We start from the raw sequence: 16,160 nt of genomic DNA, 5'->3' as shown, positions 1-16,160 counted from the left end.
TTCTTTCTTTCTTGAAAAACTTAGAAATAGGAGGCACACCTGATGCTGCATTCACATTGTTGTTGATGATGTTTTCATTGAACTTAATGACCTCTCTATTCGGTTTAAACTTCCCAAATGGTTGTTGACTACTATCACCCTTATCACTCGGAGCCATAGGATTTGCTTGTTCCATTTGACTCACAGTCAGTTGATAATTGTGAAGAGTTGCGCACAACTGTTGGAAAGAAGTAAACTCAGAAAACATAAGTTTTTCTCTAATATCTTTTTGTAAATTAGAAATAAAGATTCTTTGAATATCATTGTCAGGTACTGGAAAAGAAATTTGAGCACACAAATGCTTATATCTACCAATGAAATCAGTCACTTTTTCTTTAACACCTTGTTTACAATGCATTAAATCAATCAAAGTAACTTTAGGACTTATATTGTTTTGAAATTGTTGAATAAAAGCATTTGCAAGTTGTTGGAAAGAAGTAATAGAATAGGAAGGCAACGAGCAATACCATTGTAGAGCTTTATCTCTTAATGTTCTAGTAAACAGTTTTGCAAGCAACCTTTGGTCATGAGCAAAATCAGTACATATTGTTTGAAAGGTCTTAACATGTGTTAGAGGATCACCCTTACCATTATAAAGCTCCAATTGCGGGATTTCAACATGCTTAGGGGGGATAGCTCGAACAATGTCAAGAGAAAGTGGGCTCGCAACGTCAAATGTGGGCACACTAAACTTAGATTGATTCATAGAGGCAATTTGTTGTTGTAAAGAAGAGACAGTTTGTGCAAGATTGTTAATGGTCGCTTCAGTCGAAGAGTTCATATTAGACATGTTAGATTGTGATGGAGGTATTATGTTATTGAAAGAAGGTATTGATTGAGAGTAAGGTGGTGGGACACTATGATAGTTAGTCATAGGAGATGATTGGAAAGAAGGAACACTATAGGGAGGAATGGAATGGTTAAATGAATTGCCCCCTTGCGTCATGTTCATTTGTGGAGATGTAATAGGAACACTCATTGAAGGAATGAATGAAGAAGTCGGATTGAATGAAGGAAGAGGGTTGATTGAAGAAGAAGGATTGCCCCCATGATTGGTGATCATAGGTGGAATGTTTTGTATTGAAGTAGTCATTATGTTTGATGTAAAGGTAGGTATACTAGCAATAGAAGTTGTTAAAGGAATAGAATGATTGACTTGAGTAGGAGGTTGTGTATAACCTAAAGTTTCGGCACAACTCTTCATAGGCATCACATTCGAATCCACAATGTGTGCAATACTACGTAAAATATCAATTCCATTCTCATCACTTTGAACCATACATTTTAGACCCTTAATTAATGAAAGAGCTTCACTATCAGGGTATTCTTGAGACATCCATTGCTGAAAATCATCAAATTGGTTATCCAATTTCGAAAGTTGTTCTACAGAAACCTCATGGAGAGCTTCTTCATCATTAAGAGGATTAGAGGAATTACCCATGTCCTCGTTAAAAAGGCCATTCAAATTAGGTTCCATCTCCTCGGTAATTAAACCTTGGAAGGACTTAACTCTAAGGCTTCGTCTAACGGGAATAGTGTAAGTAGGGCTTATTGTTGTAAAACTCATGCACTAAAGAGAGAGAGAAGATTTTGAATTTAGAGGTAGCAAATTTCAATAAAACCAGCCAATCTCCTAGATTCAAGCTGTTAAATGCAATCATAACAATCTCTCGAAGTTTCAGAAAAAATGTTGGGGACCATGGCGAACGGAGTGCACACGGTCCTCGCAACTTTTTTTGAAATTTTTCAGAGATGAAAGTTATGGTGATTTTAAAGCTAATCTGAAAAAATTGAGTGATTTTACGATCTGTAGATAGGCCAAATTAAAGTTGCAATCTCAAAATTGAACCCTACCAAGATTGTTGAAAAATGCAAAATTTGAATTTTGAAAAAGAGAGGGAAACTGAAATTTTGAATTTTATGATTTTAGAGGGAATATTGAAAGCAATGCAAGCTTTGAAATTTAAAAGTTGACTCAATTTCATGCAAAATTCAAATTTGAAAGCGGAAATCAAAGTTGTTGCAATTAAACGCTTAATTTCAACAGTCACAAACTGCAAGAATTTGAATAAAGCACTGAAATTTTGAATGAATGCCAACACACTTTTTAGATTTAGGACAGTAAGAAACACAATTTTAACACAAATTTCAATTTCAACACTTTTTGAATGATTATAAGCCTTAATCCAAGCAATCACTAGACCAACTTTGACTTTAATTTTGAAAGTGTTATAATTGATGAAATCAGCCAAGATTCTGAATTCTAGCAGAAAAATACAGTAAGATCTAGCTCCCGAAATTTCAGAAAAAATGTCCGAGACGATGGCGCTCGGGGTGCACACGGTCCTCGCAACTTTTTTCAAAATTTTCAGGGATGAGAGATATTGTGATTTTGATGCGGAATCCAAAGTTACAGCCGATTTGGAGGTGTTTTGATCAGTGAAATCATCGGTCAAAGGTTGAATCAAGAGGGTTCTAAAAATTAGGGTTTTGACACTTAACCACTTAATTTTCAGAATTTGAGCACAAATATGAATTGACAATTTGCAATAGAAGGGTAGATCTAAAACAAGCATTAACAATTAAACATTTCACAAGCTCAATTACTAAAAAGAAAATTTAGGGTTTTTATGCAATTAACCTCTAAAATTTGCAAAAGATCAAACATGGAAATGTACTTAAGGAAGCCAATTTTTTTTTTTCAGATCTAACCATGAATAATCAGAATTAGGATGTTCACGTCAGGTTCACCAAAATGTAAAGCAAAAAATCGAACCCTAGGTGTTCCACCCACTCCAAGGAGAGAGAAAGGAGGTCACTAGGGTTGACGGTTTTCACTTAGGAGAAGGAGAGAGAAAGGAGGTCACTAGGGTTGACGGTTTTCACTTAGGAGAGACTTTACATTCAAAAGAGGGGTTGAAACCCACAAGATCCAATCCCACACAATGCAAGACTAGATTCTAAATGAGTTTCAAGGGTTGAGATAGCAAGGATACCCTCTTTTGTAAAGAATGTAGATAGAATGATTGAACTAGGAATGTATGTAAAGTAAGAAAGATTCGCTTGTAGATAGAGATAGGGACACGGGATGAACCTATGGACCTGAAATTAGTAGTAAAATGTCGAGACGATGCTGTCCTATAAATTTGAGCAAAAGTTGACGGGATGATGGCGCCCGGAGTGCACACAGTCCTCCGAAAAATCCGCGAAACGAAGGGGGATCTGTTCGTCTCTGCACAAGGATTCCAGATCTTCAATTACAACCACGTACCTGCAACCTACAAACAGAAAAGAGAGGATGATTGGGGGGTTAGGGATTAGGGGTTTGCCTTTAGGTCAAACCCCGGTTTTGGAATTAACCAAGAAATGAGAATGCTGTAAATGTAAATGTTTGTAATGTAATCAAGTACTGATACCTTGTAAGAATGTTTGTATTCCTACATGCGAAGGTGTAATGTATGTTGTATGTTGTAAGTGATCTCCTCTTCAATGGTTGAATCCTTGTCTTGAATGCAACACCTAGCCTTGAATGGAGACTTATAATACTCAATTGCTTGAAGGAATGCTTGAATGCTTGAATGTTTGAATGTTTGCCTATCGCTTCTGCGTCTTGCACACATATGTCTTTTTTTCCTCCTTCTTTTGGGAGAGGAAATGTAGTTTATATACTTGTCAATTAGGGTTAGGAGACTGATTTTTTCGACCTTAGGCCGACCTAGGAACATTATTTTCCAAATTGCAAACTTAAAGACCCGATGCCCAATAAGAGACCGGGCCCAAAATAGGGCCAGGGACCAGGGCGCTGGGCGCCATGGTCCCACCTCCCGGGATAGCAGGGTGCAAGGAGGATCAGGCCAAGGTGCAGAAATGTGCTGTTTTTGATGTCGCAAGCAAGTTTCGGGGTCTCCATTTAGGTTCAACGTTGCGCCGCCATCATGAAGACCCAAATGCAGTCGAAATTGCAAGTGTCGCAATTTTAGGACGCTACAACTTCATAAGATGATAGTCATCCTTTTAGCATAATAGTGTCAGAGGTGAAACAAGGTTACTGTCAAAACAAGGAGTCATGAAGCTTAAGTGCAAATGTACAACCATTGTATGAATCAACTAGAGGTCCTTCATTAGGTTTAGAAGACATCAAGTAGTGAGCTGATTGAGGAGATAGTGCAACACTATTGTTCAGAGTCTCCAAATAAATACAACCAAGGAAATATAGCATTCAAATGACCTAGTTGCAGTCTTAAGAATAGCTCATCATTGCTGATTTATATCAGAGTATAAGCATAAGAGTAGGGATTGCAAGATATTAAGGAGCCATCATACCCAAGAAAGTTGTCAAGGATAATCATGGAAGATATTTGATCATCTATAGCAGTCTCAGTACTAAAAATAGTGAAATGCATGTACACTGTCCATTATTCATTATGAGCAGTGGGCTATGAAGAAAGAGCTCAAATCAACCCACAAATAACATAAACCTACCAAAATACAAAGCACGGTAACAAGGGTTTTGAATATGCATTCACAATATTACACAATCCAACAGTGAGTAGGATTTCTAGTAAATACATCACATTGCAGATTCAGTCGCAGTATTCATGCAGAGAAGGGGTGCATTGAGGGTTTGAATCCAAAATCCTAGGTCAATACATGTTCAGAAATAATGACAAAAGAAAAAAGGAGCAACACACACAGATTAGAAGGGTAATAATAGTGAAAACACTTTCAAAGACACTAGTCAAGAAAAGAGAACAATAAACCCCAAGTACATGCACGTAAACAACCGGTTTCCTGCATTTTTATATAAGAGATAGTGATATAATATAAAAGATGAAGAAAATGATACATACCATGTCTTGATTCAACAAATAGCACTTGAAGTCCTGCAAAAGCTCAAACCCTAGCTCAAACCTCCAGTTCATGCATTGCGGCCATTTGGGTTTTCTTCACGGAAAGTCTTCCTTAGCAAGACACGGGAATGCAAAATGAAATGTTTTTAGGGTTTTCATGTTTTCTTTTACCATTGCAAGCCCTAAATTCCCTCATGAGTTTTTTTAATGGGTTTTATTTCATTTAAAAGCACTGCTTTTTAATTGTATTGCAATGATGGTTGAGTTTTTTTTTAAAACCCCCACCTAGGACTTTAAGTCCTAGATTCTAAATAGTCGGGAGGCTTTAAACCTGAAGTTCTTAGTTCAATTAATTGTATATGTAATTATTATATTTAATATATTAATAATGGTATATTAAATAAAGAAAATTTCAGTTACATACCATTATTAATATAATAGATTAAATAATTAATTATTTCATTTACATAAATAGAAGTACATTCAAAGCTAAATAAAGAATACTTTTATTTATTTAAATGAAATAATTAATTAATAAATGCACTTAGGAAGTTCAATTAGCATGTAGATATACCAGAGAGGGAGTTCTTTTAAGAGCTATATTTATACCAGTTCATGCAGATTCAGAGAGAGTTTCTTTTTCAGTTCATGAGCTATTTTTGGCTTCGTAGATCATGCAGATTTTCAGAGGGAGTTTGCTTTTTAAGGGAAGCTATATTTGGCAGCAGAGCATGCAGTTTCAGATAGTGAGTGGGGTTGTTTTAGAGGAGCTATTTTTAGCATTTACAACAGTCTTATTTACAGTAGGAGGCCTTTTTGCTTGCAACATCAGTGGGGGGTCGTATTTTGAGCATATGAGGCTATTTTTGGCAGACCTAGGCATGAGTTTTTTTGGTTATTTTGGGAAAATTCGCCCAAGGATTTTTCTCATGCAACTTTCTCTATTTTAGGGTTTTGGAGGAGATATTCTTCATGATATCTATATATTCTTCTATTCTCCTTCTTTTTTCCCTCTGATTCTTTCTTTTTTGCATACACATTTTTGCAAAAAAGCATTGTATCTCAACACTTTAGTCACTTTCAGTTTTATATAGCAACATTCCTTTGATATTACAAAGTTTCATTAGTTTGCCTTGGTAATTGTGCATGTTCATTTTGCAGATTTGATAAAAATTTACCATGTTTTGATCCAAAAACGTTTGAATTTCTGTTTCTTTCATGTTGCATGTATCCTGACTTTTTATATAATCATAGGTTTCAGGTTGCGTAGAAGAGATAATTGTCAATTTGGTTATGAAACTGGTTTTCCTTCCAAGTTTATGATTTCCTTACCCTTCCTGGGAAATGTTTGTGGTTGGAGAGTAAAATTACTTTGTGTGGGCAAAGTTCTGTTATATTTTTGTGAGTTTTTAAGCTATTACCATTATAATTTTGGTGTATCACCTCCTAGTTTAGTTGCAAATTTCAGTATTTTCAGATTATTTCTCACTTTTTGCCACATCAGTATTTTAGTTTTTTAGGAGGGATTCAAGGGAAGCCGACCCATAACCCGGAGATTCACCTTCACTTTGAGCAACCCACAAGCTCGAAGGTGTTTCCATGTTTCATAGGATTGCTTGGTTTCACACTTAGCATCATGGGTGCAATCCTTCGTGACAACAGTGACACCTCAAGGTGATTGCATTCCAAAGTCTTACTAGTGTTACCTATTTTTGCTAATAAGCTCAATCGGGTAGAGATTTTATGCTTTTATGAATAGAAAGGTACATTTTATTTATGCCGTGTCACATTCTTGTGCAAAAAGAAAGAACAAAATATTACACTATCACAATGCATTATGTAGATGCATAGGATAAAATGCACAATTTTTGAGAAAGGTAATATTTATTGATAATGTAAATGCATAATATCTCACACAATCCATGAGAACAACTCTTATAATGCAAATGAAAGAAAACATTATACATTTTAAAGATGCAAGGAAAAACAAATGCACATATAAGGAAGTGTGACTCGCCATTCCCTGAATGACAAGTCCTGATTGAGTTGCCCTGTGTCATCTTTAGTCTTTTCACTTGTCTTGCATCCAGTCGTTGCTTCCTTGCTTCTCCTAGGTGCCTGCATCTATGAGAGAGAATCTGTTAGAGAAATGAGGGGTCGTCATTCAATACATGCACATGCATCTGTAAACATATATTCTGATCCTCACGAGCACCATAACAACTAACACGTCAAAGATGTCTAAGAAAACAAGTGCTATCAAACATACTTATCATATGCTCAATTTGTTTATCTAACTTGTTTTTTCACTGTGCAGATACATGAAAAGTAATGTTGCTATTGTGGAGTAAAATGTGGCTCCCATAAGGGTTGAGCCTAGTGTGCTTCTAGAGATAAGTGCAAGTTCTTTGGAATTTATTCTATGCTCAATCATTGTCCATCTTCCATGGTAGTCACAATAAAAGAAAACCTATCGCTTAGGGCAGTAGGCTGGTAGGAATATGCAGATCCTAAAATGTCAGTACTAGCATACTATCATAAGGGAGGGGTACTCATTCACGAGGACCATCATACAAGCAAGACAAGGCCTTGAGTACAGAATAAATGCAATATTGTGGTAGCGAGATTAATCTTCTAAGACAAAAAGAGTAGTGTTTTATAACATTAATGATGTGAGAAAACCCTATCAAACAAGTTATCAGTGTAGAAGAGAGACAATGGTCAAAGAGTCTGCTACATGATATAATCTCAGTTCATAAGTATGGAATGCTCAAGAGACATTGTTATGACAAAAAGGATAGATTGCAAAGTATAACAATGAGGGGTTGGGATCATAAGTGATATAGATGGAATCAAACATCAAGTGAGTACACAAAATGATCAACCACAACCCCTAGCACAAAGACAATGACAAAAGTTGGATATTCTCAGTAAAAGAGCATACTTTAAAGCTGAGAACAATGTTTTGATCTTAACAAGGATAATCACAAGAATAAAATCACTATCAAGAGCAGTGACAAGCACAGAGGAGACTATAATAGTTATGAGGAAAAGCAGTCATGAGATTTTGAAGACTTCATGGACAATAAAGGGTCAGCCATTTATAGTCAATAGGGATTGTTGTAGTAGAACATTGGCTAAATTTTACAACAAAAGATACCCAATGCTACATATCTGAGACAAATTTCACAGATAAATACAATCCTCCAAAAATACCAGGACAATATAATGAGTTAAATGGTGAGCATAAGTATCAAATTTCAAACCAAAGATGATAATGAAGCCACAACTATCATACTAAACCTCATGTCAGTAAAAGAGTATCCTAGGACACCAATGACAATAATGAATCTCAAAGAAGCCTTTGGGTGAATCAATAGACTCATCCTATCCCATAAAAAAAATTTCACTCCCAAATTGTAACAAGGCACATATGAGTAGGGATTGTAAGTTGAAGAACAAATAAAGGCCATAATCTTCAAAGAACATATGATAGTCTGTAATACTATCACAAGCATCAATAAGGAGGTCATATATACCAATGAGAGGTATAAGAAAGGTCTAAATAGTAGTTAAGGATAATGTAGCAGTCAACACAATGATATGAAAGCACTAAGAGCAACACTCAACCAAAGGTGGACCATCAAGGTCATTTGTGCATAGTGAAGATGCATACACCATCCATAAATTAGAGACTGTGGCAAAAAAACAAAACAAAAAACAAAACAATGATAAGGTCTGTAACAAAGATTACAATCAAAGAGGCAGACTGACATAATAGAACAAAATAACAGTGAAAGAAGCAGTATACCTGTAGCAGCTTCTGTGCAACATTTATGGGGTAATATGAAAATGACAGCCCTAGAATCTGAGAAAGGTGAATAGAATGCATCATGAGAAAAGCATTACACAAAGTTGAGAACAATGAAGAAAAGAGTTAGAATCAAGGTTGCAAGTCATCAAGGTATAATCAGTGAACAAGGGCAATAAGAGATCTAAATGTTATAGTCATAAATCACGCATCATCTCTAAAGCTAAAGACAGTCATTGGACAGGTTTGAGTGTATTTTAAAAATCATTTGTTTTGACGATACCTTGACATATTACAAACTTAGAAAGCCGTGCCAGTTAAGATCTTCATGATAGGTAGCAGAGATAGTAAGGGGTGATCCGAGGTAAAGAAACCATGTGCATGTGCTATCACAAAGTCAAGAAAAAGACCGTGTCACTCATTTTCAGAATAAAAGCTTCAAGACCTCTTTCAAGGCAAAATTATTACAAACAATGAAAAGATCACAGTCCTACAAGATACAATAAGTCAAGAGAAGATTTATGGATAGTCAAAGTATGCACAATCCTCATACATACAACAAGAGCAGATGAATGGGCCATTGTTGCAGTCCTTAAATTTATGACACAGTCATCATAGACTCCATGCACAAGACAGAGGTCTGAAACAAACAAAAGCATGAAAGGCATGAGAAAAAGTAGTCTAAGGCTCAAAAAGCATGAGTACATTCCTATGGAAGGAAGCTTATTGTTCTTAGAATCATTTGGGTGTAAGAAACATTTACAAGGGTGCTATCTCCGTGACTATTACAGATTTACAAGGATGCCATTATAAGTCTTGGGAGATACAAGCTATGAAACAATAATAGTCCCAGTGACTGTTACACAAAGACAACCATTATCGTATTCTTAAGAAAATGATTATTGGTATGGTGGTTACATTATTCAGCTAAGAAATTCACCAACAAGAGCAATTACATCAGAATAAGGGATAATGTAGTGCCCTAAAATAGTGAAAGCACTCCACAAGCTAGTCACACTAGTCTAAAATGTAAGGGTTCCTAATCATTACACATATTTCGAATGAGGAGATCCAAAGGTTTAGAGAGATGTAGCAGTTCCTTGGAAAATACAGTCTAAATAATGCTCTTTACAGATCTAATGACAAAGCTACATAATAAAATCCTTAGGCCTGTCAAAGACTTAAGGATAGTAGTCTCAAGAATATAGCCCCAAATCTTTTGAAATTCCTTTTCAAAATGGACAGTCTCAGAGCTTTCACAATTACAAAGATAAATGCTCAAAAGTTCAGTCATAAATAAAGTTTGTAGGCACAATACATGAATCAACACAATCACAGTGTCATCACATTAAGGATCGAATGTCAAAAGATAGACTAGGGACAATAAGCCACAAAAGATTGACAATATACAAAGAGCATCCATGAAGATGAGTTACACCAATCATAATTTTGAGTAGATATACAAAGAATGCAAAAGGAGCACAAGGGAATTTGTATTAACACAAAGAGCCATCTACAATGACATCCACAAAGAGTAGGGACAATAGATAAAGAACAAAAATGAAATAGAGATGGGCTTACCATGCATTGCCCTGTAGAAATCTTCAACAGACATAGAAATCTTTTGTAAATCTTCCATAATAGCAGCTCAAAAAGTGCCTTCAAGCTCAAACCCTAGGGTTTCATGGCGACACCCTCCTCAAACAACAAAGAAGCAAAATGGAGAAAAGATAAGATGTTTTGATCTTTTTACCTTTGCATTAGGGTTTGATAACCCTAATAGAGCCCGATAGGAGTAAGGAATTTTTGCCTTCATTTTAGAAAAAACTTTAAATAGGTTGTGGCATTCTTTTTTATGCTTTTTAATTCTTTTAAGTGTTTAAACACTTATAAAGATTTAGTCAAATAGGCCCTTTGGGGTTCTTCTTAATGATTTTTTATTTTTTTTAGCTTTCATGTTTTGTAAACCTTTATTTAAGTGATAATGTAGATCACTTTAAATACATGATATTTTGAAATGCAAAGTAGAGTATCATTAAGTTCTTGTGAGAGATAGACCAAAGAGGAAGAGTTAGTTAAGCCTTGAAGCTTTTGCTTGCATCTAGGAGATTTGCAAACATGTGGAGGAAAAATAGGCAATTTGGTCACTTCATTGACAGTTCAGTTTCAGTTAAAGACTCCAAAGGGATGGAGTATGAGTCAAGGAGTATTTTGAGGAATATAACTCCTTGATTCTTTCAGTTACACCCCTATTTTGAAGGGGTTTTAGTTGCATACGACCCCTTAGAGTTTTTTTCAATTTGACAACTCTTTATGCATTTTTTTGGAGGAGTTTTCTTTCATTCATATGCCCGATTTGAGGGAGAAGATGGAGTTTTGACAACACATCATGTTTTGGAGCCAAAATTCAAAATTTGAATTTTTGGAGCCTTTTGTATAAGTCTTTCTTCTTCTCTCATTTTTCTCTAGTTCTAAGATTGTAGCTGCTATAGCAAATTATTCATCTTTTGTAACTCATTTTCTAATGAGTAATTATCATTTTGTAGAGCATTTTTGGCCTTGGAATGCAAGAAGATTTTGATTTTCAATAGAAGAAGCTTGTTTCCTCCTGAATTGTTTCTGTTTCAGCATTGTATGCGAGTAATCTGTTAAGGATATTGCGATTTCATTTGGAAATCCTTTATTTTTATTCCATTCCTTCAATACTTGATTTAAGAACAACATGTTATAGTGTAGTTTTGTGAATGTGTTTTGTATTCTGTTACATTAAAATTGTGAAAACGTCCAAGTTGTTTTCCTTTTTATGAACATCAAAAAGCTGAAACCTTTCATAAGAGTCACTTTTGCAAGTATGTGCAATTGATTTGTGAGATAGCGTGGTTTCTTTAATTGACTGGTTTTGTGATTTTTAGCAACATTAACAAGTTTTATCTTTGGTGTACCACCTATTACTGGCAGCAATTTCATTTTTTCCATAATCTTTTTATCCCTTTTCCCTATCAAGTGTTAGTTTTTAGGATATCTAAAGGGAGCCAACCCATAATCTGGAGGTCTACTCTCATTATAGGGCACCCACAACCTAAGAGTATTCCCATGTTGCACGAGATTGCAAAATTTTAATCTTTGCATCGGGTGCAAATCCCTGTGACAACAACTGGATCAATTTCCCTTGTACACATAACAGGGTAGAATATGAGGCCCTCATCATAGGACTTCACATCACAATACGATGTAAAATCAAAGACTTACATGTGTATGGTGACTCAGAGCTCATAATCAACCAGGTCAATGATGACTATGTCACTAAACATGATCAGTTGATGCCATATAAACAAATGGTAGATGATTTTAAACAATATTTCAATAATATTGTCTTTGAGCAAGTTCCCCGAGTATAGAACAGAGCGGTCGATGCAAAGATGACTGTAGGGTCTCTTCTAGATATGCATAATAATGTCACATATTTTGAATTTCTAGTAGAACAACTGATGGTACCTACATATGAGATCCCTCAATTGGAATGTGTATGTATGATAGTTGGTCCTGAATCCCCATGGTACAAGGACATATATGCATATCTCTAGGATTAGTACATTCCTCCTGATGTATCCTGTAATCAACACAAAAATTTAATAAGGCAAGCATCTCAACATGTAATCATTGCAGATACCCTTCATCGGAAAATCCTATATGGAACACTCCTTCGATATAAGATGAAATATGTGGTGCTCATTCTAGTGGATCGACCCTAGCTAACAAACTATTGTGCACAGGATATTATTGGACAACCATGGAAAAAGATGCTTATAAATATGTGCAGAAGTGTAGACAATGTCAAATACATGGGGATCTCATTTACGCACCTGCATAGGATCTCCAGACCACCACATCACCGTGGCCCTTTTCACAATGGGGACTTGACCTTATGGTGAAGATTAACCCTGCTTCTAATAGACACAAGTTTATCTTGGCTGATACAAAATACTTTACTAAGTGGGTTGAGGCAATCCCTCTTACATATACAACTGAAAAATAAATAGCAAAATTTATCCTCAACTACATTATTTTCTAGTATGGAATCCCGATCTACATAATCATAAAGAATGGACTCCCAATTAAGAATCAAGAGGTGCGTGAGATTTGTGATCAATTTTGCATTCAAAATCACTTCATCACTCCTTATTGCCCCCAAAGCAATGACCAAGTAGAAGCAACAAATAAGACCATCCTAAAAAAATGCTCAAGAAAGTTGTTAATAAATCCAGACGAGATTGACACTTATATTTGATGGCGCTTATATTTCAATCTTACTCTTTGGGCCTATAGAACATGTGTTCGCACAATGAATGGTACTCCACATTCCTTGGTCTTTGGGGCAGAAGCTATTTTACCTATTGAAGTTGAGCTAACCTCTCTTCGTGTCTCCTTGTGACATATCATTTGAGAAGAAGACTACAGAGTGGCAAGATTACATGAACTGGAAATGCTTGATGAGAAAAGATAGAGTGCACTAAATCATCTATAGGGATATCATAATAGACTGAGAAGAAGCTACAATAAGAGGGTTTGAGTCATATTCTTTGAGATAGGAGACTTGATACTAAAATAATATCAAAGAAACTTGGCAAAAAGAGAGCGATTGGGTAAGTTTGAACCAAACTAGTTGGGTCCCTATGTAGTCACAATAGTTCTTGGTAACGAAGCATACATCTTGCCAACCATGGAGGGTGATACCTTTCCCGAACCCATCAACAACATGCATTTGAAGAAGTATTGCGTTTAGTAACTATTAGTTTAGTTTCCTTTCACCTGTTTTTGAATTTTCTTGTTTTTAGGGCATATTAGCATTGCATTTTTCATATAGCAGCATTAGATAGGATGCTTTGTTTGAAAAAAGGGCGTTTGTGTTACATCATCACATGTCTGCACTTGTAAGATTATGGATTAGCTCATTTCCTAGATATTCATGAAATTTTTGAAATCCAAGGTTACCCATCTTAAACATAACTTTGTGGTTATGATTTGCCTCTAGTAGGGTGAAAAATCTCACGTTGTGTCTTGTGATCTAAATATCTTGATTGCTATTTATTTCACACATTAATCATTTGTTGTAGGTCATTGTAGAAACCTGGTTGGTGATGTGCCTAGTGAAAAGTCTAAAGTCCTCCTTCAAAACCGTTTTAATTCTTGAACCCACATTAGCTTCATTACTTACATGCCAATGCAAGAAAAATATATGATGTTAAAATCAATATCAATAAATAAGAATAAAATAATGTGCAAGAAAAGAAATATTGAGAAAAAAAATAAAAATGCAATGAAATGAAATATCAAAATGCTTGGCTTTGGTAACATGCAAGTAACTCCATCAGGGATGCCTAGTTGGCAATGGAGCAATATTTGTGAGATTATAGTGATAATCTCATCAGGGCTATAGACATCTGTTGGCATTGAGACTCTATCCAGGATGATTTTGAAGTCAAGATCACTCACATAGCTAGTCAAGTAAGATTCCAAGGGTCAACAATGGTCATATAAGCTAGAATAAACCCACTTGCACACACACAAGTAATTGAAGACAAAAGTTTGAGGGTGTGATGGAAGATCTTAAATCTCTTTTGGATGCAAATTCTCATCACCTAGTGCATTAAGTAGAGTAGTTCAAAGGTTTTGAGAACGAGTTATCTTTGAAATGTCCTGTAACCCTAATCTCGTTGGTACATCACAAAGTGATAAACTCACACAATCACCCTTGTCCAGATAGAGAGTCATCTTGGATCTTCTTTCATTTTGCATAATAAGAGCATTCATGGTATGTTGCATATTTAGTAGTCATCAAGTTAGGATACCTAGTTTGTAAATAAAGCATGTACTCCTATAATCATATGTACTATATAAGAGTTGACAAACTGGGAGCATAATGAAAAAATCCAAGAAAAAATCATAAAAAGTCTTGAAAAAGTCCAAAACAAAATCATAAAATGTCTTGAAATAATCCAAAAAAATCATAAATGTCCCGCAAAAATCCCAAAAAATCATAAAAAGTCTTGCAAAAATTATAAAAAAGTCCTAAAAAAATCCCCCCAAAAAACTCATAAAAAGTATTGAAAAAAAAGCCCTAAAAATAAAAAAATCACAAACAAAACTTTACAATAATTATCCCGTCGAGATCAAACACTTGATCAGATATCTAGAAAACACTTCACATGAAGTTAAAAAATGAACAAACTATCTTATGAAAATCTGCAATCACACAAATTAGTTGTCTTATCAATCAAATCATCCAATCCTATCAATCAATCATCATCTTGTCTTAACTAGGGAAGGGTACACACAAAACCAAACAGATTAGTCTTATATGAGGTATTCCATCTCTAAAATCGACATCAACCATCACATGAAGCAATCAAAGAAATAACACAGATCAATATGGATGTTGGATTTTTTTCCTAGTCAGTCTTATCTTTTATCAATTGATGATAGGTCATGTTCCTGTGCTACTCGAGGATGTTCACAAGGGACTAGAGGTTTGCCGACATGGTTCATGATCTTTTTATTTGTTTGTTGTTTGTGGTATGAACCGATGAAGTTATAGGGCAATGGTACTTTGGGTGTCTGTGTTGGTACATTCATTCGACAAATATCCTATGCAAACATGAAAGTCAAGGATAGCTCTTCTTGTAACCAGCACACATACCTTGACCTTAGTTCTACACCCAAAATGGAGGAGTTCACTCCTTATTTTCTATGTGTTGTTTTTGCAATGGGATTTTATTTACACCTTGGTTCTTTATATCCTGGTGTTCAAATCTCCATTGATACATAACAAGGCTCAATGATGATAATATTGTGCTTAAATAAAGCTACAAGAATTCATTGTGGTATATCTTTTCATCTTGTCTATGCCTTTCCAAGTCATTCTCATTATTCTACTAATTTACTAATAATTCTTCAATGGAATGTTGAGTCAAGAAACAAAACGCACTCTGGCACACAAAAAAAATAGTTCAACACATCATGCATTCATTATTAGAGCATATACACATTTGCATTAATCATTGAATTTGCATCTCATTAAATCTACATATAAGATCATCCATATTACATTATAGGTACATATAGCATCGTTTTACCATCACTATCATATAGAATCATAACATCATCAAATCATAATAAAAACATCATAAAAGTGATATATCATATCAACCATATAGGAAATGCATCAATAGATCACATCATACAATAACATCATATGCATATAACAAACCAAATAACACATCATATAGAGCATCATCATAATATATACATATATATACATACATACGTATATATATGTATGTATGTATGTATATATGTGTGGGTTATCGGGCTCTGTGCGGGTTAAGTCAAAAACATTAAATGCACTCGGTTCCTCTTTAACCGATTTACTCTCCTTTTTCTGTTTTAACCGAGTAACCAAA

This window comes from Cryptomeria japonica, chromosome 11 (assembly GCF_030272615.1).
Source record: "Cryptomeria japonica chromosome 11, Sugi_1.0, whole genome shotgun sequence".
NCBI lineage: Eukaryota > Viridiplantae > Streptophyta > Pinopsida > Cupressales > Cupressaceae > Cryptomeria > Cryptomeria japonica.
The sequence above is the reverse complement of the archived record's forward strand: the minus strand, read 5'-3'. Positions refer to the sequence as shown.